This window comes from Elgaria multicarinata, chromosome 7 (genome assembly GCF_023053635.1).
Source record: "Elgaria multicarinata webbii isolate HBS135686 ecotype San Diego chromosome 7, rElgMul1.1.pri, whole genome shotgun sequence".
In the NCBI taxonomy this organism is placed as follows: Eukaryota; Metazoa; Chordata; class Lepidosauria; order Squamata; family Anguidae; genus Elgaria; species Elgaria multicarinata.
Window position 1 is genome coordinate 50,801,202 of NC_086177.1, and position 25,858 is coordinate 50,827,059.

The following is a 25,858-nucleotide window of genomic DNA, read 5'->3' on the forward strand; positions in this document are numbered from 1 at the left end:
ATTCTTTTCATGCAATAAAATATTTGTTGCAGAAGATACAAATAAATGCATTTCCTCAAAGTGTACTACTATTGTGGGAATTTTATATTTCTCAAGTATTCGGAACTAATTTGTCACTAGAAAAATACTGTTTTTCAATAGTTTTATTTGTAGAATGGTCAAATGAAAAAGAGGACAAGACTCCTGCAAATTTAATAGTTTTATAGAAGAGGGAATTTCATCAGGTGAAGCTAGCATGAGAAGCTACACAGGCTGTAATGCCCTCTTCTACCCAACTATTAAAGGTGTTGAAGCGTGCTCTCATTTGTATCTGGCCACCCTACTTAAACATTCATTGGAATTGTGGTTACGGTGCACTACAAATAGTGTGGAATTAGTACCATGCATTTCTGTTGGATAGTGCTTATGACCAAACTACAACAATGCCTTTCCCCAAAATCTTCCACTCTTTTATACCTTATTTTTTAACATACTATTAAAACAGGTACCAGCAACATGAAAATTATTAATTATTAAAATTAGTTAGTAGCCACCTTTCTGGTGGTTGAGATGGTGTATACTGAAGGAACGAGTTCAGCAACCGAAGGAAAGGAGGGAGGAAACCAATAAGAACAAACAAAACTAGCCAACTGAGCCAAAGACCATACAGACAACACATGTTTCTCAGCCTCTTCTGGAAAGCCTATAAAAGGGGGAATTGCAAATTCCAGAGGGAAGTTCGTCCCACATCCTCACATCAATTGATGTAAATGCCCTGCTTCTTGCTATGACAGTCTTGAATTGCGTAGAGCTGGGATTTGGAGCAGCAGACTGAAGCTAGCATGGGAGACAATAAAAAGTGTTCTATAAGATATGTGGGATCCAGACTTTGAAGGGTTGTATAAGTAAGCACCAGCATCTTGAATTGAACTCAGGCAGGATCTACACTACTGCTTTATAACAGTTTATAACAGTTTTGACAACTGTTGGGGCCCAGGACACACTCCATATACAGTTTCCAAATGATTTTCAATGTGTCATATCCTGCTTGGTGTAGATCTCAGAAGCATATTGACAGCCAATTCAAATGAAACAAGATCAGCCGGCTATGATGGCACTATTTCATGCCCATAAAGGCATGTGCGGCAGTATTTTGTACTAGCTGAAGCTTGCAAGTTGTAGCATGGATTGGCATTGCGAGTCCAAGAACCATGCATTATAAATGCAACAAAATATAAAAATGATTTTATGGGTATATACATTTTTTAAAAAAAGAAGCACCCATATCTTCATTGAACAGAGCTCCACAAATTCCATATACTGTATCTAATATCGCAGCTCTACATTGTCCCTAATTTATGGATTTTTTATTTGACAGCCAACCTTAAGCTTAAGTTAATGTCAGACTGTCAGCTTTAACATGTATTTTGTTTGAAATAGAATGATTGGATGTGTGCTGTCGGTTATTATATAATTAAATACAAATTTCAAAATGAAGGTAGCAAGAATCACCCTTATCACCTCTGGGAGAGCAATACTATAGCAGCAAAAGCTTCAACTCTTTGCCTAATTTAAACCATTGAAGCACAAAAGTATATTTCAGCCAGCCTGATTCTTGTTGAAGGAAAACAAAATGAGCCATTAAACAATTTCTATTTACCTCATAAGTTTATAACATAAATGCAATAATGGGAGCTATTTCCCCCTCTTTTGCCAGCATACTACTAGTGAGGCAGGATAGACTTAGTTTCTTTCACTAAGTACACAAATAACAGCCATACTATTTCTCATGTGGATGTAAAATACTGAGGCCTATTTTCCAAGGGTAAATATTTTGCACAAACTACCAAGATTTTTTTTTCTGGTAAATGCAAAGATAGTTTTAAAAAAATAATTTTGAACCATTATTTTTTTTAGCATTATTGTATTATCATGAATTAACATTACAACATCATACTACAAAAATAGATTCTGTGTGTCTATATACTTTATTATAGGGCAGTATAGTGGTGTAACATCATAATGCTATCATGTTAATTTTTGTAGTATGGTGTGATAGTACCTGGGTCCAGGTCCAGCTGTGAGAGCACCCCTTCCCTCCTGTCACTGCTGAGTCTATCATAGGGAAAGGAAGCAGCAGTCAGGCATCCCTCCATCTTGCCAGGATCTGTAAGAGGCAATTCGAGGGAGAAGAACAGGCAGTCCTTCCACTGTATCCATGACCTGATGAACTTTGCAACTAAGACTCTAGCGCCTAAATTTGCCTTTCCCCCCTCCTCCCTCCCAAGCCCCTTTCCTTTCATGTCATGTTTTTAGATTGTAAAGCCTGCGGGCAGGGACTGCCTTAAGATATACTTTTGGAAGCCACCTTGAGAGCCTTTTTGGCTAAAGGGTGGGATAAAAATGCTATAATAAATAAATAATAAATAATAGTGCTGTAACACAATGAAGCTAATTTTGAAAGGCATTTTTTTAAAAATCCAACATCACCATTGTGTCAGTTACCCAAAAGTTTTTTGGGGTTTTTTTGGGGGGGGGGACTGAAAAGCAGTAGGTTCACTTTTCTGATACATCACAAACCACATCAAAAGGCCACCCTTTAAAAAAGGTGGACAAGAAATCCACTAAAGCCACTACACCTGTGGAGATTGTGGTCCTGCTCCTCTTACTGTTCTGTTTTGTTTTTTAAGTTGGACTAAAATTGTAAAAACAGTCTGAGGAAAGACAGAAGAATCACTGGGAACATATACGATGACAATGATTGGACAACGGCGTTTTGTGGATGCCCCATAAGAACTGAGTGAAGGAAGAACGACACTTTGACACCAAGTTCTAAGTGTGGAAACAACCCAGAGTCAGAGGCTAAAAGGAATGAGAGAACATGAGATAGCATTATGATGTCTACAACAGTGATTTTTTGCATGCTCGTGACTGGCCACTCATGGAGGTTTGTAGTCCTTTATTTGACACTGTCAACCTCCAGTGGGGGAATACCTCCCGTGCTTTCCCCCATTAATCCCACCTTAAAAAAAATGGAGATAAGGGACATTGACATGATATATCAGTAGTGCCATTAAATTGTTTCACAAAGCAAAATTGTTACCTAAGAACATTTGGAGCAAGATTGTTACTTAAGAAAATTCTGCCGATGGAATGGAAACTACTGGCGGAATGGTTTCCTCCCTCTCTCCAGTCACTCCCGTGTATTCTGGGGTGGGGAGGGGAACCCTCCAGAGCACATTAGGAATTTGCAGGGGGGACTGCAGGTGGGGGGGATTGCAAGGAAAGTCTTGGCCAATGAGCTGAAGTTAATTAACCCGCAATTTGCCACCATTATGTGCAAACTGGGTCTATTTGCACTTTAAAATGTTGTCCAAATATGCCAGAATGGAGATAGGAATAAACACTCAAACACACATTCTATTAAAAGTAGTGCCATTCACATTTGGATGTACATTAGATTTACACCCATGGTTCCAGATCCAGACTCTCCTAAGCTAGGTCAAATCACTGCAGATTTTATATATATAATTAGTTCTCTTGTTCAAGTTCATAGTACAATTAACATGACTTAACATAATTAACAATCATTCTAAATGAATTAATTAGGCATTGTGAGGAGCCATTGGGGGGGGGAGGTGTCACTGTACAACCTCCCAGGGCTTCTCTGCTTGCCCAGCAACAGCAGCCAGCTAAAGCTAAGGCTGGTTAAACAGAAGGAAAGAGAATTAGGACTTTTAAGGGCCTTTTAAATGGCTTGCAGACTCTGAGGGAGAAGGAGGAGAAAGCAGAGCAGCAGCACAGGATAAAAGCTTGAATGCTGGAAGCTCAGGGAGAGACTTGGGGGATGCAACAGGAAAGGAACAACCACCACCAAAAAGATGAAGGTACAAAATAGGGGTAGTAGAAATGAGAAAAGAGCTGCTGGTTCATTTGAAGGCCAAGGAGCAGAAGCACAGGAGTGGTTGCTAAGAAAGGGAGGAGAAACTTTCCAGTGCTAACTGCAGCAGTTGGGAAAATATGAGAACAAATAGTCAGGAGAAGACTTGCTCACTTCCACAGCATACTCAGTATCAGAGCATCCTAACTCTACAACTAGCTATCTACAACTGACACCACCGCATGGGCTTTCACTCTGTTCTTGCAGCCTTATGGCTCCCTGCATATTCACTCTAGTCCTGCAGCTGCTTACCCTCTCACCATGGACCTTCATCCTGATCCTGCAGGTACTTATGTGTATCACCCTGTAGACCAGTGGTTCCCAAACTTTTTCAGGTAACTGCCCCCTTGGTTCTACAAACTCATGCCCAGCGCCCCCTACCCTACACTATAGAAATCATTATTCAGAATAGCGGTTTTCAACGACCCACCAAGGAATTTATATTTTATGTGTATTTTATATTATGGTTTTATACTGATGATTTATACTTTGAATGTTTTTAAATTTTGTGAACCGCCCAGAGAGCTCTGGCTATTGGGCAGTATAGAAATGAAATAAATAAATAAATAAATAAGATAATAAAATTCAAAACCGTAACAATTAATTGAATACTTTATTCAAAATCCAGTTGGTGTGCCCTGCCACGCTGGCTGCAAACAGAGGCGTTCACTCTCTTTTCCCTCCCTCCCTCCCTCGGCAAGCCTGGGTCATGTGCTTCCCATTTAGAGGGGATTCTAGGAGTTGAAGGACTTTTTTCTGTCTAAACATGCATAAAATTGTGCCTTTAATTTATCATGTCACACTAGCATGAATACAGGAATCAAATAGGATTTCCTTCTTCAGTGGAACACACTTACTTAAGAGTAAGCACCATTTTGTTAGAGAAAAGGATAATGTATTTTAATTTAAAATTTAAAATAATTATCTGCCACCTGGTACAGAGTTTTCCTATGGAAAACCTGGCTGGGACTGAAGTAGAGGGGCACTAATTTTACTGTACTTATTGTCTTTAAATATGGTTAAATATCCCACAGTTACCTTGCTATTCTATTTCTACAATTCATTTTCGCCTGTCTTTTCTTCACCCTCTCTTCATTTTCAAGCTGAATCCTATGCACATTTAACCTCAGAGTAAGTTCTATTGATCTCAGTGGGGCTTACTTTTGAGTAGACATACTTAGGATTGTGCTGCAGCTCTGTTTTTATGGTGACACAAGATACACACATACCATGTTTACCAAAAGAATGCTTGAAAAAAGGGGGTTGGACACCCTGAAATAAGCAAGGGCAGATAGGAATTGTTTCAGCAAGCATTCTGAAAAAAGCTGTTGCTGAATCTTCTTTAGCCAGGAAGGACCTGGGGAATTGCAATTCTCTCTCCCTCACTCTTTTCTTTTCTCTCCCAATCCTGTTGTAGTACAGATTTTTTGGGGGGTGGGAGCACACACAGAGACACACAGCATCTCTCTCTCTCTCCAACCCCCCTCCCCCAAGCCTCACAATAGCTGCTGGCTGATTAGGACAGGAGGGCAGCAGCTCAGAGGAGAGATGGCCCCAATCTGCAACTCCTGACGGGGGAAGGGAGCCTGGTGATACCTTGCAGCACCACAAGCAGTCCTGTTCCCCAGCCAGCCAGCTGGCTGCTGTTCTTGGCAGCTGCTCTGCCGCCTGCCATCCTCAACGTGCTCCTTCCTCTCCGCCACAGGGCTGCTGCTCCCGCCTTGTGCAGCAACTATCACGAGAGGTCTGCCGGGGCAGCTTGTAGGAGGGAGCAACTCTGGCCGAGGGAGGGAGCAAGCGGGTGGCGGTGGCGGTGGCTCCAGCAGGAATGAAGACCTGGGTCCTCCTAGGCAGGAGAAGAGTGGGCAGAGCAGCTGAATTCGCCACTGTTTCCTGCTCTGCTGCCTCCTGTGGGCGCTTCCCCCATCCCCTACTTCTGGTGGGGCCGCTGTGGTCTTGAGATAGGAGGAGAGAGCGGCTGCATGAGTGAGAAAGTCCTTCCTGAGCAGGAGTGGTGTGGGGAGAGCTGCTGAATTTGCCGCTCTTTCCTGCTCAGTCCCTGGGTTTTAGGACCTTCTGGAGAGACCACCTTGAGTGCCCCCTGCCGCCCCTTTGCCTGTTAGCACCCCCCTGCCGTCCCTTTGCCTCTTAACGCCCCCTATGCAATCCCAGTGCCCCCAAGGGGGCAGTACCGCCCACTTTGGGAACCACTACTGTAGACATTCAACCTGGTCCTGCAATTACTTACTTCATTCTATGTGCACTGTTGTTCCTGCAGTTTCTTGCTAGTATTTCTCCAGGGATGTTTTGCCTTATCCTGCAACTACTTACTATGCTCCCCAAGAAGTAAGTATAATTTTGCTACTACTGACTTGAACAACCCTCTGCTCTCATCCCATATAAATGATATGTCCCACCCCCTATGGAAAGAGCACCCTTGTGACAGACACATAACAAACACAGTTTGAGAGAGTCCATCTGCAAGTTAAGAGTCTTGCTATACAGAGCTATGATCAAAAATAACTTTCCTGAGTTTCCCATTAGCGGTTGGTGGGTTCCTTGTATTATTTGTGTTATTTTAATTTAATTTAATTTAGGTGGTTTAAAAGTATATTAAATAAATTAAAATAGTGGAACCTTTAAGTATCTAGAGAAAAAGGGCATACTAAAAGCCTTTCACATATGATGCATTCCATATCAAGTATACTGAAAACCTTAGGATTTGTTTATATTGCAAGTTCGGATCTACACTACTGCTTTAAAGTGCTTTATAACAGTTTTGACAACTGTATATGGAGTGTGTCCTGGGCCCCAACAGTTGTCAAAACTGTTATAAAGCACTTTAAAGCACTTTAAAGCAGTAGTGTAGATCCTGCCCAAGTTTCTGCCAACTCAAATTTAGTTTAGACTTTTGGTGTCCTCTATCAGCTGTGTTGAAACCCTCTGAAAATTGGTGTATGTGCTCAAGAAGTAGTTGCTTCTTCTCCTTTTTAACATGGGTAACACAAAGTGGGACAAGGAAACCATGTGTTTACAGAATTCGACATTTCTCCATTGAGATTAGAATGCCGAATAACTATTTCGCAAAGGACTATTTTCCACCAATGGTGAAGGTGAAGAAAACCCTTCTAAAAATGCTTGAAGGCAAAAGTTTTGGCACAGGGCAACCCATACCAAGTAAATATAGAGGTTTGTTTTTATTTACTGGTAGCTTGAAGTTTAGATTATCAGATAAAAAGGCAGGGCAAGCTCTGAAAAACAGGACCATACATGTTTGGGCTACAATAAGTAGACACGGTGTTGGTCCAGGAGGTTAATCAGATCTAGATAACAGAGAGCTGAGAAATACTGACAAATTTGTCATTACTGTTTCTGAACACTAATAGGTGCTCCATAAAAATACATACATCATGCACAAGAAGGTTTTTGAGATGAAACAAGGCAAGAACATAATCTCAAAATTGTTCTCTGCCCAGCCCCTTCCAGCCCCTCCAGTTAGCCTAAAATGACATTAAAAGTTGTAAAGCATAATTGCAGGAAAGACAGAAAACAGGAACACAGAAAACAGATTTCAACACAAGCAGAAAATATTTAAATAAGTATATGTCTTGACATGGTAGCAGCTTAGCAAAAATGAATGTGTATCATTCTGTTTCTTATTGCTGCAACTAGATCAGTATCTGAAAATCTACAACACTGCACATCTGTACTAAAGAAAGATGCCCAGGATGCAAAGAACTAGGAGACTTGTTATGTGATCCCAAGGGGACTTTAGACTTGTTTTTCTCTAACAGCAGCCACCCCCACTCTCGGCAAGCCACATGACAAACTGTTTTTTTGAAGCTCAGTGGAATTTCAAAAGCAGATTGTGACAAGGCATGGGGCTCAGCTGTACAGACATGTCTTTCTTTTTTAAATCTACTGGGCTAGCAAGAGCCCAGGTCACTGTTTGGATCCCACCCTAGATGCCCTCCCCCATGAAAGAAAGAATCCAAACACTTTTTCACATAGCTATGGCAATAAGGGCCTCTTTGCTCCATTCCTGGTTTAAACACCTTCCTCCCTATTACCTTGCACATTTGTAATGTCTTCCTCAAGGTCTCTGTCTTCCCCAAAGATGGCATTTCTATTACAGGTACATGGCATTCAAACTATATTATTTTGTACCTACGATAACACTGTATATTCCCTAGACAGTGCATTCATTGTTAATTAAGGGATCTGTACCGAAATAAATAAGTAACAGTAGCAAGTAGGGTGCAAGCAGGGGTTGGGAAGGAACTCAAATGGGCATAGGAAGGGAAGAAGGAGAATGGAGGAGAAGCAGATGCAGGATTTAAGCAGGAAGGCAAGAGAGCTTGAGGAGAAGGCCAGATAACCTGTTGCTGAGAGGTCACCCAGCAGGGCTCAGCAGACATAAATCTCTTGCCTTAAAAATTAGGGGTGCATGCATTCATTTCAAAATGAATGAAGAACTGAATGGGGCTCATTTGGTTCAATTAACATTTGCTCTGAAGTGAATGTATAGGGAAACAAATAAACAGTTTTGTTTCTCCCATTCATACCCATTTGTACCATTCAGGAATTGGGGGGTGGGGGCTTATCTTTCTCTGCCAGTACTAGCAGTGGACCTGATTTCTGCAGCTGTTCATTGTGGCTGTCATTGTATTTTACCAGAATACCTGGGATGTTGCTTTGTTCTGGGGCTTTGTGGTGGGGAGGATGGTTGCCACCAGTGGGAGATTACAGGAATGGTTGCAAAAATCAGCTGTTGTTTGGAAAACACCCAAATAAAAATGGAGGGGGCAAACATGAAAATAAATGAGGTAACAAAATGAATGCAAATCTTATTGATGAGCAACGAATGTATGCAATTTTAAGTAATGATAAAATCACATTAGTGGTGCATCAAATGTAAACAGTTTCTTGTACACCTGTATGCCAAGAATCCCAGTCTTGGTCTGTGCCCTAACTGATGAACTCTATTTTATTCTGACGCTCTAACCATGCAACAACTCCATTTGGAAAAGTTAAAATGGCACGATGTAGCCTTCTGTGGGTCTGTCATCGTGAGCTAGCTCTAGCCTTCAAGGCCAGAGTAAGACTCAGTTAATGGCGATTTAATTCTCTCAGTTGAGTTTCTATGGGAACTATTCCCTTACAGGTTTTGCAAAGCAGTGGTAATCTACCTGTGATTGGCTCTTTGAAATCTTGTCAGGGGTCTGAGCATAAAAGATTCAAGAGCTGCCCATTTGTCTTCAACTTCATGCTCTAACTTGTGTTCAGGATTGTGAGCTTGGACACTGGACTGTCATATCAAAAGATCCATACTTCACTAATGTATACAATAGATTTAGGTATGGCTTTAGTTATTTTTGCCTGGAACATGGTAAAAAGGTTTTCTTTTTACCCCCTTCCCCTATGTAAATAAACTTATTTCCAGGTACATTAGTACTTCAGTACTAATTCCAAAGTCTTTTTGAGCTTTTATATTGTATTTTATATTATGGTTTTATACTGTTGTTTTATACTTTGAATGTTTTTAATTTTTGTGAACCGCCCAGAGAGCTCCAGCTATTGGGCGGTATAGAAATGTAATAAAGAAATAAAGAAATAAATTCTGCTTGGGCTAATTCCTAGTGTTTAATATTTTTGGCTTGGGGTGGAAATGGGGTCTGTGATAAGCCTCAAGAGAGCCCAGCAAGGTCTGACAATCACCTGGCTCAGGCTGAGGTGGACATAAAAAGAGTGGTAGCAGACTACCTTTCCTGAGTTCATGTTCAATCCAATCAACCTTTTGTCCTGCTGGGAGTTATGGTACCTCCTCCCTTCACTCCATATTAGAAAGGAGAGACAGGAGCTAACCCCTTTATTTTTGTTGCTCACACAACTATATCTTCTGTGCTAGAGTATATTGTATATATCAATATTTTTAAGGAAAAACAACAGCATCACAGTTAGCTCCCCTCCTCCTCCCCTCCTCCCCCCATGATCTATCACAACCAGGTTCTTCTCTCAGGTGTATTTTACAAAGGCTCAACTGCAGCTGAGATTCACATTGCCAGAAAGATCCAAGAACTATAACAGTGGAAGAAACTGCAGGCTAAGCCCCAAAGGGTATCATCTTGCAAATCAGAGACGCCTCTGGAGATGGCTCGCCCCTTTTTCACTCCCAGGAGGGCAATTGAATTCCACTAGTGCCACCAACTTGGAGAGACAAGAATCACTCTCCTTGGCACTGAACACAAAAGAGGGTTAGCGACATCAAAACACTTACCGTAACTTGCAAAATTAGAAGAACTGTAGCAGCAGCAGACACTATCCTATTAATGGGAATCACAGTCAAACTTTCATCAACACTGGCATGTCATGATTAGAATATGGAGTCTCAAGAGCTGGAAGTGTTCATAAATACAATTAGGCACCATCATTTTTAAGTGCAAAACAATGTGTTCTTTCTGTGAAGTCAAACAGTATTCTCCATTTCCTTTGCTGCTGTAATGGCCTGTACCACAGGCCTTGCACTTCAACTATAGTCTGCTATCAGACTGTGCAAAAAAATAGCAACAAAAGGACAAATGTGAAAATCTGAAGCAATCCCAGTGATTTGCTGTGGTGTCTGGGTAGTTCACATACTTAGCATAGAGAGCAACCTATGGAAATAATGTATGTTTCTTTTAGAATTTTTAAAAATTAGTGACAAAAAATATAGTGGAAGTCGAAGTCCAGTACATAAGAAACTTTGACCTCTGATAAAAGAAATACACACCTTACTTTTCCCTCATCTTCTCATTGTAAGCAACAATAGACAAATAATGTAGAAAAATAAGCATGAGAAACTGGCAAATAAAGGAAATTGCTACTAAATCATTGCCATTTATTCTGCTGACAACATTTCTAAGAATGTCTTAGGGAGTCGTGGCCTGATTTCTGAACACTTGTGCCTATCACATCATTCTGGGTCACAGCCATTGGGATGCTAAGAATTGATGGCACTCTTAACTTATGTTCTGGCACAGGGAGTCTCAGAACACTTGTCAACAACTAGTTTTTCTGGAGGATCACTTTGATAAGTGAATGAGGGATGGAAGGCAGCACTTCAATTGCTATCCCCTAAACCAGGGACCGGCAGAAGGTAGATCAGGATCTATGGGTAGATCTATGGGTGATTGATTGGCAAGGATTTCTGTCTCCCAATTATTTAGGAACTGCAGCAATAAAAAGAATCTGTCACCACCCCCAAACTATGAAGAAAGCTTGGGGTAACCAGGAGTAGAATTTTATTTGGAAGGATGGTGAACTCTGTTCAGTTCTGGTACTCAAAAAAATTATTGGGCTCAGGACCAAATTACACGTTACTTTAACTCCATAGTGCATGACTGTTGTTCTGTTTTTTACTTACTCACATGTAAATGCATTAGAGATCAGGACCACCATGCATGGTGTGTGTTAAACCTCCCCTACAGCTTCTTGCCTCTTAATATTCTTCCTGCCCCTGCATGTGTCTTCTCTGCTTATATGTTTGTAGCTAAATATTATATTATGCATAATACTGTATTTTAAAGATTTTAATCTTTATAAACCGCCCAGACAGCTTTGTCTATTGGAAAGTATAGAAATGCAATTAATGAAATGGGATTAAAATGAAGGGGGAACTTTTCATTGGCATCAAGGACCTAATTGGAAGTTAGATAACTATTTGTATGTGTAAGGAGGGAAACCATACATCTTCCAAATGGCTTCCAAGCATTATAGGTGTGTGCAGGCATCCAAATGGGAAAGCATGACATATGAAGCACCCCTTGAGAACAGGGCTTTTTGGGCAAGGCCTCTCAAATGCTGTCCATTAGTAAGTATAAAGCACAGGGGATCTAGAACCGAAGACTCTAACTATCATTCTGCGCTTAACCTCTTTTGCTTAACCAATACTCAGAAAGCCAAGCACAATAAGCCTTATAGATTAAAAGCTGAAGTTCCAGTCTGGAATTTGTCACCTGATGCCTCTCCTCCCCCAGTTTCATACCGTCAGCTGACTCCAAAAGGCAATCTGCTCACACAAGGCTCTACAAATCCTTGGATAACAAGACAGCTCATTAGTCTTAGCAACTGAGAGCCAGTGTAGTGGCTAAAGTGTGGGACTGGGAGTCGGGAGATCCAGGTTCTAGTTCCCACTCAGCCATGGAAACCCACTGGATGACTTTGGGCCAGTCACACACTCTCAGCCCAACCAGCCTCACAGGGTTGTTGTTGTGAGGATAAAACGGAGAGGAGGAAGAGGATTATGTATGCCACCTTGGGTTCCTTGGAGGAAAAAAAGGTGAGATATAAATGCAATAATAAATCGCTGCTACTTTTACTCTCCTTATGACAGAACCACTTCCCCCACTCACCCAGATAGGGCCTGTCCCAGAGCGGACAGTGAGCTCCCCTAAGTTTTTTTAAAAAACAGAGAAATCTATTATGTATTTCCTATTGATTTATACAACTGACTACATGTATCTAGCAACAAAATGTAAAATGTATGCAGAAATTAATATGTAAAACTTTGGAAACAAAATGCTCACTTTGGGGGCATGCCACATTGTATGCATCAACACAAAATAATGATGAATATTTAACTTTCTTCAAAATCAGCTTCATATATATCAGGAGGAGTGTAAGGTTAAATGCTGCTAATTTCATTTTAAACAAAATACATATAATGTAATGCTTTTGGATATTCACTGAAATACCATGGTAACAAATGCCAAAAACGTTATATGAATAAAAAAAAGCGCAAAATGTATATACCCACAAAGATTGTACAAGGCAGAACAGCAAGTACCTTATGGTCTCCAGGAACCAATCAATACCCTCCATGCAATGGCAATGAGTTCAAATTCCAGTTACATTCCATTTTCTCTGAATTGACATTTACCAAGCAAATAAATGATAATAAAAAAACTGTACAGTCTCCCAAATTGTGCCAAACCTTACAAAACACTGGCAGAAATTGTACTTTAGTTTTCGCGTAATGGACAAGATTTTCTACAAGTCAAACTGGGACACATTTCCATGGAAGGAATCAGGGAGCCTCTCTGGCTGCTTACAGATAATTTAGATTCAGAACATTCCAGGAACAGAGGAATACAACACTCGTACAACCTTTCCCAGCAGAAGTGGGTGACTTAAATGGTCATCAGTACTATCTATGCATGTTAACTTAGACATTAGTATCATTGTGTTCAATGGGGCTTACTACCAGGACATGGTGCACAGGATTGTAGCCTAGGACTCACACACTTTTTCTCTTGCTAAACAATGGGCATAAAGTATCTCGAACTTCAGTCCGCTATCAGACAGTGTAAAAAAAAAACACCCAACAACATTTTTTTTTAAATTTAAGTGTTACCAAAAGGGGGGGAGGAAAAAAAGATGAATACAGCCAATACAAAGAATCCCTAACAATTATTATCAATCCATTGGTTATGTAAATATGTATAGTATAAAAAGATGAGAAGAAAGGTTGATTAATACAACTTCTAGGGGAGGTAGCTAAACAAAACAAAAAAGAAAAGTTATCTATAAATGTAACTAAATATACAATTTACAAATGTGAAAATCTGAAGCAATCCCAGTGATGGGCACAAAATACTTCAAACTTCTCCTTCTCTTTTAAAATTAATGGGGCTTCCACCAGAATACCCCTGTTTTTGTAGGAAATTCCCAATCATTTCAAGGACATTTCTGTATTAGAAGTTCCTATTGAGTTTTGCTCTGTTTTCTTAATACATTTGTTATATAAACTCATTGAACCTAACGTCAACTCCACCCAAAACATACAAGTCCAAACAAACCCCTTACCTAGATCAAATACAGTCAACAAATGTTGCCAAGTGTCAATAACCTTAATAAAATCCACTATTTCCTCCACCGCTGCCAACACACAGGACAGTGACCTTCTAGCTTTCAAGTAGCAATCACCTCAAAGTTCTACTGCTTTCTTGGAATAAACATTTGGTAAGCGCAATTTCATTCTTAGGAAATAAACAGCTCATAACCTTAATGTAACAGAAAATAAATAAGATTTTTTTTAAAGTCTTAGAATTTGCTTTTTAAGAGAATTGCTTCTTCCAAAAGTAATACCAGCTTTCTATTATTTTCAATAAAACATTGTCATAATAGTTACTATACTTCCTTGACTACCAAAGTCAAAACATTTCTGGAGAAAAAAAATCCTTACTGGGCAAGCATGAGGGGTAAACCACCACAACTCAAAACTGGACTTCTTTTTTTAAGGAAACAAGATAAAAATTCAGTGAAAAGAGGAAGAATGTAATGTACTAAATGAGGATTTAGTCCTAGGCATAGTTATGAGGAAGTTAGTGTCACTGGACTCAGGGAATTTAATATCAAATAATCTTGATTAGGAGTGGTCTGTAAACAAAACACATCTGAGGTCAAATAAAGTGTCGAGCTCTTTATCCCATTTTACTTTCAAACATTTCTTCCTGTCACCTTTCTTGGGTACACTATTATGTCTTTTAATTGACATGTCTCTAGTCCATCTGCAATTGAGCTATCATATTGGGTTTGGGTGTTGAGGTGATTTTTGCTTTAGTGAGAAAGGTGGTAGTTCAGTTATACTTAGGCTGTAAATTAGAAGTGGGGAACCATTTTCACTCCAAACCTTACATTCTGTGGTAACCTACTGGGGGCTGCATGCCAGCAATAGATGGGGCCAACCAAAAGTGGGCAAGCCAAATACACACACACACACACACACACACACACACACACACACTTCATCAACTTCTCCCCTCTCCCCCGGCCATTTGCACAATAAGCTTTACCACACCACTGTGAATTGCGTGCAAAGGACTCCGAAGTTTTCCAGCTTATAAAATGCTTTTATTGTGAAGTACTCTCATGCATCCTGCTTTAACTGTGCTATAAAGGCAAAAGACTCGCCATATTCTGATACTAGTTTTCGAGCGTATCATCCAAGCGGCCACTGGGGCGCAGGAGCAGGATTTGAAGAAAAATTAAACAAATGCTTACCTCTGCGTAAGCTTTAAAGATAAAGACATCAAAACTGGCACAGTAATAGATATTAAGGAGAGCTTTAAGCATACCAAATTTAAATCGGATGTGGTCAGCCGTTGATTTTTTATGATTTTTTTACATTTCCCCCCTCAAACCCATTTCCTGGTATGCAAAGGATCTAGCCGCCCGGTAGCAACAACAACAACAACACCGACAGCTTAGCACTGTGGGGATAATTCGAGGGAAACAGGTACGTGGGATGAAGCCCATATTCATAGAATGTAAATAAACAGAGCAGGAGTCATAGCAGTGACTACCCTGAAATCAGGGTGGTGTAGAGTTGTTGCAGACATATGGTTTGCTGACTATTAGCTCCCTCCTACTTTATGCAAGTTGTCCCCACCTTCCTTTTACTCTGGTTCAGAATTATATTTACATCTGTCCTCCACTACCCATTTAGGGCCAGTTCTGATACCTGCATTTGGAACCAAGGAGGGAAGAACGGGGAAATTCAGGCAAGAAAAAGGAGAAGAGCATGTAAACCAATATCACAAGGCCAGTTATTTAACTGCCAGCAAACTTTATTATTATGTATTCCAGTGAGCACTGTAGTTCAGTGTTAGTGCTGCAGTAGCTCATAAGTGGAGTTTATTGCCAGACATGATAAGTCGCAATAAAGAATATTTGAAAAGACATTGAATGGTGTATTTGTTTTCCTGCAATTACATCTGCACTATTCTAAATGTGCTGCTGCTTTCATAAATGATAAATTGTGCACGGAGAAAATACTTCAAATTCCTGAGGATTGGTAACAAATATGGCTGTGATAGCTCTGCACATATTTCACATCTGCATATATGTTTGAGATTATATTCAAATTATTTTGTGGTACATCTACAAGATTTCCAAGAGCAAAAAGTGGCCATTTTTAATTTGCATATATTTATTTTATACAAATGAATTGAAATACCATCATACCTAAGGGTTGGGGGGGGCAACAATCTTGAGTATCGAGATTTATTAATACACTAATATCAGTGGAGCCTGTGAATCCATTCTTGGTTTCAGTCAGAGCCAGCCAGAATTTTAAAGGAGCCATCCAAGGACCTGAACCTTATACTCAAAAGAGGTTTAGCTCCTTGGCTAGTTCCTTTAGAGTTCTGGCTGGTTCTGACTGAATCCCAGAGTGGATACACAGTCCCATCGAAATTGGAGCCAGCAGCTTCAGAGACCCTTGGCTATTGGGAGGTATAGAAATGCAATCAATCAATCAGTCAGTCAATAAAACTGAATTACATCCTACCTTTCTTCTATGACAGAGTTGAAGGTGATGTATGCTGGAGTTCTCAGTTGGTCCCCTATCTAAGCACTGACCAGACACAGAACTACTTAGCTTAATTAAGGTTGCTGCATTATGTGCCTGCAGATCATACCTTAGGTCCTAGATACATGCCTAAGTATAGTCTTTTAAAAACTTTTTTGTATTCAGAAGTCTTTTTTAAACTAGCGTTACAGAAAATTCTTTTGAGCTGTTGCTCCTGCACAGGGCTGGCATTAAAGGTAGCCAAGGTTGGGCACCTACTGAGGACCCACACCTCAGCAGGAACTCACTGGCAAAAGCCCCCTAGACTTCCTCTTCCTTTTCACCATTGCAGCCTGCTTGTTCTCTGCCTTTCGCTCTGGCCCAGATAACAGGGGTAGTGAGGAGGAGCAAGAGATGGCACTTTCTTCTTGCTCACTGGCTCTGCCTGTGAAGCAAGCAAACGATAGCAAGGATACGGAGGTAGCAGTGTTCCTGCATGATATGGTGCAGTTTCACATTATTATTGTAATATTTTATAGTTTTTAAGCAATAAAATGTTCAGTCAACCTGGACATTTGTTGGAAAAGTGATCAATAAGAACAGTAACAATCTAGATTGTACAAACAGCATCTACAGAAAAGTACATATTCAACTGCCGCTTCAAGCTACCATATATAGACAAACAGCTGGCATTTCTGTAGGCCATAATCTATGAAGGTCGGGAACCTGTAATATGAAGAGTAATCTAATGATATGTCTTAAAGCCCAACTTAATAATATTGCACATTAAAACAGGGCCGAGTCTCTAAATCCAAAGTGATAAAGGGATTATGACTGCCATTGAAAGGAGGGTGAACAGTAATTAAATATGTCCATTAATATTGGTTGAATACACCTTTTGACCAGAGGCATTCATTTAAAGAAGCAATTAGGCAATTATGATGAGGAGCGAACTTCATAAAAACCACCTTTTAAAACACACACAAGTGTAATGTCACAAAGCTTCATTTCTAAATAAAAAAGAAAAGGGAGCAAGACAAAAAGAATAAGAATTTCCTCCCTGCAAATCTTTCTTAAACCTCATGGTCTTATAATCTTTGGTTTGGAAGTCAACTCTTTTTAGATCAATAAATAGCAGCAGCATCTGTGGCTTTAGATAAGCAATTGGCCAGATATATACCAAGTAAGATATCGCTATGAAAGTGGTTTGAAAACGGTATATAGAATGTGTCATGGGCCCCAACAATTGTCAGTGCACTTCAATACTATTATAAAGCAGTAGTGTCGATCCTGCCCAAGTAAGAGAGATTTCAAAAGGTGTGCAAGATTTTAAAATTAAATAGACTAAAGAGCTCAAAATAAGTGTGTAGGAAAAATATAGAAGTAAAAGTGGTTGAAATGAAAGTAGGGTAACCATACGCCCAGTTTTCCCCGGATTTGCCTGGTTTTTGGCCCCCTCCTGGGACATCCAGTTTTTTAAAAAATATATATTTCTAAAAAATATCCAGGGAAATCTCGTATCTCAAGAGACATCAGACCCCTCATCTCAGAAGTCTTGCAAGTCTTCCGGGAGATGTAGGGAAGCTGCCACTCACTCACTGTTTCCCCACCTCTCCTAACGCGTCTTCCTACCATTCTGACCCACTGCCTCCTGAGCTAGCTCAGGATACAGTGGGTCAGAGTGCTAGGTAGATGCATTGTTCCGTGGATTCCCTGCCTCATCGTGTGAGACTTCCGGGAGAGGCAGGGAAGCCACCGCTTCCAGAAGCCACTGTTTCATGAGACTTCTGGGAGAGGCGGAGAATTCCACTCACTCGCTGCATTGGGGTGGCAGCGGTAATCTCAATGCAGCAGCAAAAGCAAAAGCACAAGGTTTCCTGTGGCCGGGTGCACCCCATGCCCAGGTGGATGGTGACCAACCAGAGTTTGTCATCTGCCCCGCCACACCTCCGACCTGACTCGGAGTGAGGATAAACAGCAGATGCACCATACTCACCTTGCTCCAGAGAAAAAAGTTGGGGTAAGCCCCACAATGGCTGTGAGGTGGCTACTGCATCATATAATCAACGCAGTGGCACTGTGCAGCCACCCTGGAGTTTTTGGTGTGTAGAGACACCGCCATTGTGAAGCCTCTGCACATCAAATGGTATCTTCTTCATAGAACTGTAGAAAATGAACAGCCACAGACAAGTACACCACCAGATAAAGAAGAAGCATGTCCAACCATATTTTACAATATTTAAACATTCTCATCTCAGCAACAGAAACTAATAACTTTATATAGCAAGTATTTATTCAGCAGTTTTGACTGCCATTAATGGTTGTGTCCCCTGAATCCCAAACAAAGGGCTAAAACTGTTCTGAGTAGGATTTTTTTTTTAAAAAAAAAAAAATCTTAATCAGAGCTTAACTCAATTTCCAAAGGATAGCCATGTTGGTTTAATGCCACAAAAATGGAGCTGAATGTGAACCAAACATTTTAAAATAAATTAATTATTATCCCCAAGTATGGGACACTTAGAAAATATATATATATATATATATATATATATATATATATATATATATATAAATGAAAACATTGAGGATGAGGGGTGAGGAGAAAGGATTCAAATGGCTTTTAGGGATCATTGAGCTTTTCAAAGTTTTAAAGCTCCAGGACACCAAACCTACTCATTAAGTAACAGTGCAAACTCTTCAAAAACATGTTCACTATCAAGCAATTCTAAACTGTAATGTTTGCTCTTCCACATCCAGGTAAGCGACGCTTTTCCAGCTATACTGTTTTTTCCTATTATTTCCTTTTTTCCCCTCCCGCATTAGAAAGTCCCTCCCACTCCCCAATCTTTTTAAAAAGAGAATATCATTCTCCCCCACAGAGAGTGTACAAGCTAACTTCAGCAGACACGACCTTTAGAAAGCACTAATAATGTTCACCCTGTGCTCCGAGGCACTTTGACACATTAGCACTTGGAAAGATCTCCAGGCAGTAGTTTATCAGCAGGGCCCATCCAGGCATGATGAGCACTTTCACAGTGCATTAGCATATATCTAGAGAAAGAATGCTCCAGACTGAAAGGGCTTTTTATTGTTGCAGCGACCTTAAAGTAGAAGGGAAAAAGAGTCCCATTTCAAGTTCTGCCTGATATCCAGAAGTGTTTCTTGTGTACCCATGATTCCACTGTCACATTCAGGTCATTTTTAAAGGGCACAGCATCTTTAAGGACTTAATGAAGGGAGCGAGATTTATTTTACATCTTATGTTATGTGCATTTGTTTTAGCTGACAAATCGCTCAGTCAGTAAGAGTTGTTAAAATGCTACACAGCAGTGCTGAAACTACCACACACACAGGGCCGGCACTACCATTTAGGTCAGGCAGGCAGCCGCCTGGGGCGCAGACTTCAGAGGGGCACAGTACTGCCCTTTAAAGGTCACAGTTTTATACCATACATGGGACGGGAGCGGTGCGCACTGCAGCACCTGGACCTGAGGAGGACACCTCACTTCCTTCTTTTTCCCCTCTCAGCCTTCCCAAAACTGTCGCTAGTTCTGCTGCTGCCGCTGCCCTCGTACAGGAGCTCATTGCCAGCGTCAAGTTCGACCCTAGAGGCTGGAGATCACAGTGAAGCAACAGCTCAGGGCACAGCCGCAGCCCTTCCTGGGCATGGACAGTACGGTCATGAGGGGACGAGGGAAGGAAAGGGAGAGCCAAGGCACAGGCTGATCCATGCACCGATCCACTACCCTACCAGGCTTGGGAACCACTTTTCTTTCCTTTTAATGATTCATGTTATGATTCGCGACCCTTTGTCAGTTTAGACAGGAAATAAAGCCCTACTACAGCTCCCAGCATGCCCCAGCCAGCATGTTTACTTCCAAGTAGACATGCATGGGGCTGCACTGGAGGTGGCCCTTTGGTCTCACGCAGCAGGGTTCTTCTTAGGGTTAAGGTTAGAACTAGGCCCAAGAGCTTGTGCTTTTGTGAAGTCAGCTTGAGTTAGGGTGCAATCCTATAGACAGGGCGGGGGGAAGTCCTACAGCTCCCAGCTGGCATGCTGGAAGTTGTAGGACTTTTTTCTGTCTAAACAAGCATAGGATTGAGCCCTTAATTATATAGATATATATATTTCCAAGGATGGTAACAATATATGTTTGTTAAGGTTCCTATGGGCAAATAAAAGAGGATGTATTAAAAAAGGGAAGAGTGGCATGAAGATTGCAACCCTAGTCATACTTTACTATTACTTAATTTATATATTTATATGGCCTATATGGGTTGGTCTCAAGGTGTCTTACATCTGCACAAAAACAAAACATAGAATATCAAAGGGTAATTGGCACCAAAGTTACCCCCCCCCCAAAAAAAGCACCAAAATACAGAGTCCAGAGAGGGGATAAAGGGCGTTACTAGACGAGGCTCTAGCGCGCGTTACCTTCCGCAGCCACGTCGAGGCTTCCAGATGACGTTCACGAGGATCCGCCGTTATCCTGCGGTGAAGCCTCTTTCTCCCGACTTTAAAAAAGTGAGTTGTAGTGCGCCTTTTCCTGCTGTCCCGCGGTAATTTGGAGTACGTGTGGGAGGATGTGAGGTCACTGCGGTCGGCACTGGTCAGGAAAAGGCGTGCTAAGGGGGAGTGGTCAGCGGCTTCGGTCAAGCCGCCTCCGCCATTTGCGCGCAGTCCGGCAGCTGGGGCAGCGCGGCGGAGCGGCTTTTTTTTTTTATTTCCCCAGTGACAGTTTGCGCAGGAACGGAGGACCGGAAAAGTGGCTGGTGACTCCTTGCGGTGGGCAGCTACCGTGGCCGCATAATGGCGGTGCTGTACGCTGCCTGTTAGTGTGGGTACCAGGCTGGCAGAGGGCAGAGCTGTTTGTGGGCTGCTGCCATGGCTACGGCCAGATGTGGGTTGGCTCCTTGGGATGGGGCACAGGGCACAGAGGCGGTCATCGCCGCCGACACCTCAGAGGCATGATGGGAGATGTAGGCACAGAGTGGCCATGCAGAGTGCCCATGCAGATGTAGGGTCAGGAAAAGGCGTGCTTAGGGGAGTGGCCAGCGGCTTCGGTCAAGCCGCCTCCACCATTTGCGCGCAGTCCGCCAGCTGGGGCAGCGCGGCGGAGCGGCTATTTTATTCCCATAACTACATTTCGCGCAGGACCGGAGGACCGGAAAAGTGGCTGGTGAGCTACTGTGGGTGTGGGTGGGCAGCCAGCTGGAGGGAACCGGCTGCCAGAGGGCAGCAAGCGAGGGTGGGCGGTCATCTTCCAGCGGCCACCCGGCAGCAGGTGAGGGAAGCCCCTTTAAAATGGTTCACTGCACTCCCCTGCCCTTCCGATGCGGAAAGTAACGAGCCCCGTTCTCTCTGCTTAGCCCCTGAATAGGTATCAGGCATGGGGCCAAAAGGGCGGGGCGTGACATGGAGACACCATGAGATCCTAGATGTGCTGGACATTTGGGGAGAAGAAAGGATTCAGCAGCAGCTGAGGGCTAGCCACCGCAACTTTAATGTGTTTGAAGAAGTGGCACGGGAGATGGCCAGGAGAGGCCATAACCGAACCGCCAAAGAGTGTCGCACTAAAACCAAGAGCTTGCGGTCAGAGTACCGGCGTGTAAGGAACCATAATGAGAGGTCAGGCAACAATGCCACCACGTGCCCCTACTATGAGAAATTACATTCCATTCTCCGTGGGGATACCACGACGCGCCCCAAACGCGTGGCAGGCAGTCTGACAATTACTCGGACACAGTCCACACGTGTAACTTCCCGAGCCACTCAGCCACCACCCTCTCTTCCTGTGGGCTCCCAGGACATGTGTGAGGACGCCAGCGAAACCACCTCACTCAGCAGGGATGTGGACGAAGACACATCAGCTGGTGAGTGTGCCCGTCTGCCTCCCCAAGCCCACCCCTACACCTCCCCACCAACTTCGGCAATGGGACTGCAGAGCCACCCCAAAGGCTTGCTGGTAGGGGGCGGGAGGTGGGGGCACCAGCACAGCATCCCATGCCAGTGGGAATCCTCTCTTCTCCACGCAAAATGCCTGGAGGAGGGGGGCCTGGAAGGGCTGCATTTGAGGCCCCTGCATCTCTGGGGAGGGGAAGCTGCCCTTCCCCCTACCTCCAATGCTTTCTCCTACATGCCACCAGATGATGAAGAATCCAGTAATGTAGCTGCAGACTCTGACAGCGAAGCAGGTGAAGGCACCAGCAGCCAGACTGGACGGAACTGTGAGTATGTGCCCACCATACAGCATCCCCACAACCATGGGCATTGATCCTTGGTAGAGGGTGGACTGGCAAATGGTGAGGTATGAGTGTGACATAGGCCTGACTTTGCCTTGACAGGCCCCCCACAACCCACTGAAGGTGGCTCCAGGGACAGCCCAGATAGAGGACGTGCTCCTGGTGAGTACTCTGCACTCCTCAGGTGTGCATGTGTGCTCCTGCAACCACTCAGACATGCTGGGGACATGGCAGCACTAACACACAGGTGTGTGGCCAGATGTAGGTAGGCAAGGATCTACACGGCACCCTGGCAGGTGCCCTGTGCTGAATGCCCTGAATGGGGGAAGGTGCAGTTAGTGTGGTGGGTGGGTGTGATTGAACTGCCTTCAGTCCATCACACCAACAGGAGGGGAGCAGTGGGGGAAGATCTTGGGAAGGAGCCTGCAATTCCCCAGATGCACCAAGGTCGATGCTGTGGGAGTGGGAGTGGGAGTCAGCATTCCTCAGCCATGGGAACGGCTCTCACAGATAACAGAACAGCAGAAGTCTGGGGCTGGAATGCAATGTTGTGAGTTAGCCACCCACCAGCACCACTGCCAGCTGCTTAGTTGCTAAGGGCAGTTCTAGGCGCACAACCACACCCTTTCGCTGCCAGGCAGGAAGGGGCACTTCACCTGCTGTGCCCTCTTGTGCAATTGGGCGGCTAGATGTGCAGCAGTGTGCTTGCCTAAGGTGGTGGTGTATCTGTATGGCACTGCACACTCCACCTGATCCTCACCTCCCCTGTTCAGTGCTGCCGCATGTGTCTGAATAGCCAACCTTCTCCACACAGATCCAGGGGTGGCAAACCCCAGGGCCACCCTGTCACCTGCCTCTCGCCTTGCAGAGATTCGCAACCGTCGCTCCCAGAGGAGAGGAGGAGATGCTGCTCTGGAGATCATGCGCCAGGCAGCAGCAGACAACGCCCGCATCCTCCAAATCCTTGAGCGTGACTCTGACAACTTCAGCGAATATCTGGACATCGCAAGGCAGCAACTCCAAGTAGATGCTGAAAATGCGGCAGCAATGGTGCGCTGTGTGGATAGGGTAGCCACCTGTCTGGAGGAGCTGGTCGGTGGCATGCGTGGTCTGAGGACTGGCCCCCCTAGGCATAGGGATCGCCCTGTGAGGGCACTGCCTCTTACTGGCCCACAAACTGGTGGAGTGAGAGGCAGGGACCCAGCGGAACACTTACTCCCTGGCCCACTCTGGGAGGAGGCTCCCGAACCCCCACCCCAGAGGGAGGAGACCCCATCCCCACCCCAGAGGGAGGATACCCCATCCCCACCCCAGAGGGAGGACACCCCATCCCCACCCCAGAGGGAGGACACCCCATCCCCACCCCAGAGGGAGGACACCCCATCCCCACCCCAGAGGGAGGACACCCCATCCCCACCCCAGGAGCAACCTCTTTGTGCCCCATCCCAGGGGGGGAAAGGCAGGGCAAAAGGCAAGGCAGCCCCACCGGCTGGGGGGGCTCAGACCAGGGCCAAGGCAGCCCCACCGGCTGGGGGGGCTCAGACCAGGGCCAAGGCAGCCCCACCGGCTGTGGGGCCTGAGACCAGGGCCAAGGCAGCCCCACCGGCTGGGGGGCCTCACGGCAAGGGCAAGGCAGCCCCACCGGCTGGGGGGCCTGAGACCAGGGCCAAGGCAGCCCCACCGGCTGGGGGGGCTCAGACCAGGGCCAAGGCAGCCCCACCGGCTGTGGGGCCTGAGACCAGGGCCAAGGCAGCCCCACCGGCTGTGGGGCCTGAGACCAGGGCCAAGGCAGCCCCACCGGCTGGGGGGACTCACGGCAAGGGTAAGGCAGCCCCACCGGCTGTGGGGCCTGAGACCAGGGCCAAGGCAGCCCCAGCAGCGGTGGGGGGGAATGGAAAGGCCAGGAGCAGGCACCTGGAGCCTGCAGCACCTCCCCCTGCAGTGCGTGGGGAACCACACAGCCCACCTGCCAAGCAGCAGCGCAGGGAGTGGCCGAAGCGTAATCCCAAGGAGCGCCAGCCCTACTCCCCATGAAGGGGGGAAGGTAGTATTGAGTGTGGGGTGGAGTGGGGTGGGGTGGGGTGGCTCACCATTCCTCCTACTCCTGCCAGGGACCCTGGCCAAGCACTGCATAGAAGCGCACACACACCTTTAAGCAAAATATATTAGATTTATTTTTTTTTATAAACATTAGAAAATTTGTACTATTTTTTAACAACAACAAAGAAAAGCTTTATTTTTATGAAAACCATTACTTTCTAAAACAGTAATAAAAAAATAAAAACGCCACAGTCAGGGGCCTTGCTGGTCGTGAGCATCCTGCCTGCAGGATGTCTTGATGGCCCGGACGTCCCGCTCCAGGCGGGTGACCCTCCGTTCCAAGGAGCGCACTGCGAAAGGAAAGATGGTATTAGTGATGTATGCTGCAGCACCCCCCCATGAGCACACCAAACACTAGAGTCACTACTTACTTGTTCTGCGCACCGCCCCCTCTAAGCGGCTGAACGACCGCACGAGGTCTGGCGTCACAGCCACAGCAGCTCCATCACCTGTCACAGAAAAGAAGGGGTGTTGAGGAGGTGAGGGATGGGAGTGGGGAGTGCACAACCAGAACTGTAGTGAGGGAGTGGGTGGGCAGGTGGAATGGTGCACAACCTGGCAGGGAGGAGGCCACATACGTGTTCATTTGGATGCCACTAGACTGATGTGCACCACTCCCTCTCCAATGAATGCAGCCTCTTCCCCAAGCCCCCAAACAGAAGGTGCGTGGAACCAGCACCAACCCCTGCTTGTGGTAGGGCTGTGGACTTACCAGGTGGTGCGGTGGGTGGGCTGCAGGGAGGTTGCTCTGGGGGGGCCGCCTCAGGAGGGGGGCCTCCCTCCCCACTGCCCTCCTCTGCTGGGTGCTGCTCCTCCTCAGCTGGGTGCTGCTCCTCCTCAGCTGCAACAGGCTCCTCCTGGCACACAGCCCGGAGGCGGGCACGTTGAAGCCCTGTGAAGGTAATAGGCAGGTATGCATCAGTTAGTGGGCCAGGACATTCATTGCGCAATGAGATGCCACATTGGAACCCACATTACATGGGCATGGTAAGCAGTTCTAGGGGCCACTGCCTACATGGAACCAGGATGGGGGATGGGCTTTGCACCTGGCTGCCAACATGCATTATACATGGGCTGGGATGGAGAAATGACAAGTTGGCTAAGGCACTGGCATGAGGCTGAGTGCAACCACCACACAGAGGGGCAGGCAATGATTATAGCAGGTGGTGCAGGGCAGCTTCAGCATGGCTGCAGTGTTGGGGGATGGGGCACAGTGATACAAAGGGTACTTACTTGTTGGCCGGCGCTCCTCCCACGAGGGTCGCCCA

The 25,858-nt window shown here is 44.6% G+C and overlaps 1 protein-coding gene across 3 annotated transcripts in view; it reads right to left on the bottom strand.

The window, feature by feature from the left end:
• Positions 1-25,858, bottom strand: part of LDLRAD4 (low density lipoprotein receptor class A domain containing 4) — a 326,743-nt gene that overhangs the window by 204,571 nt on the left and 96,314 nt on the right. The window lies entirely within an intron of this gene.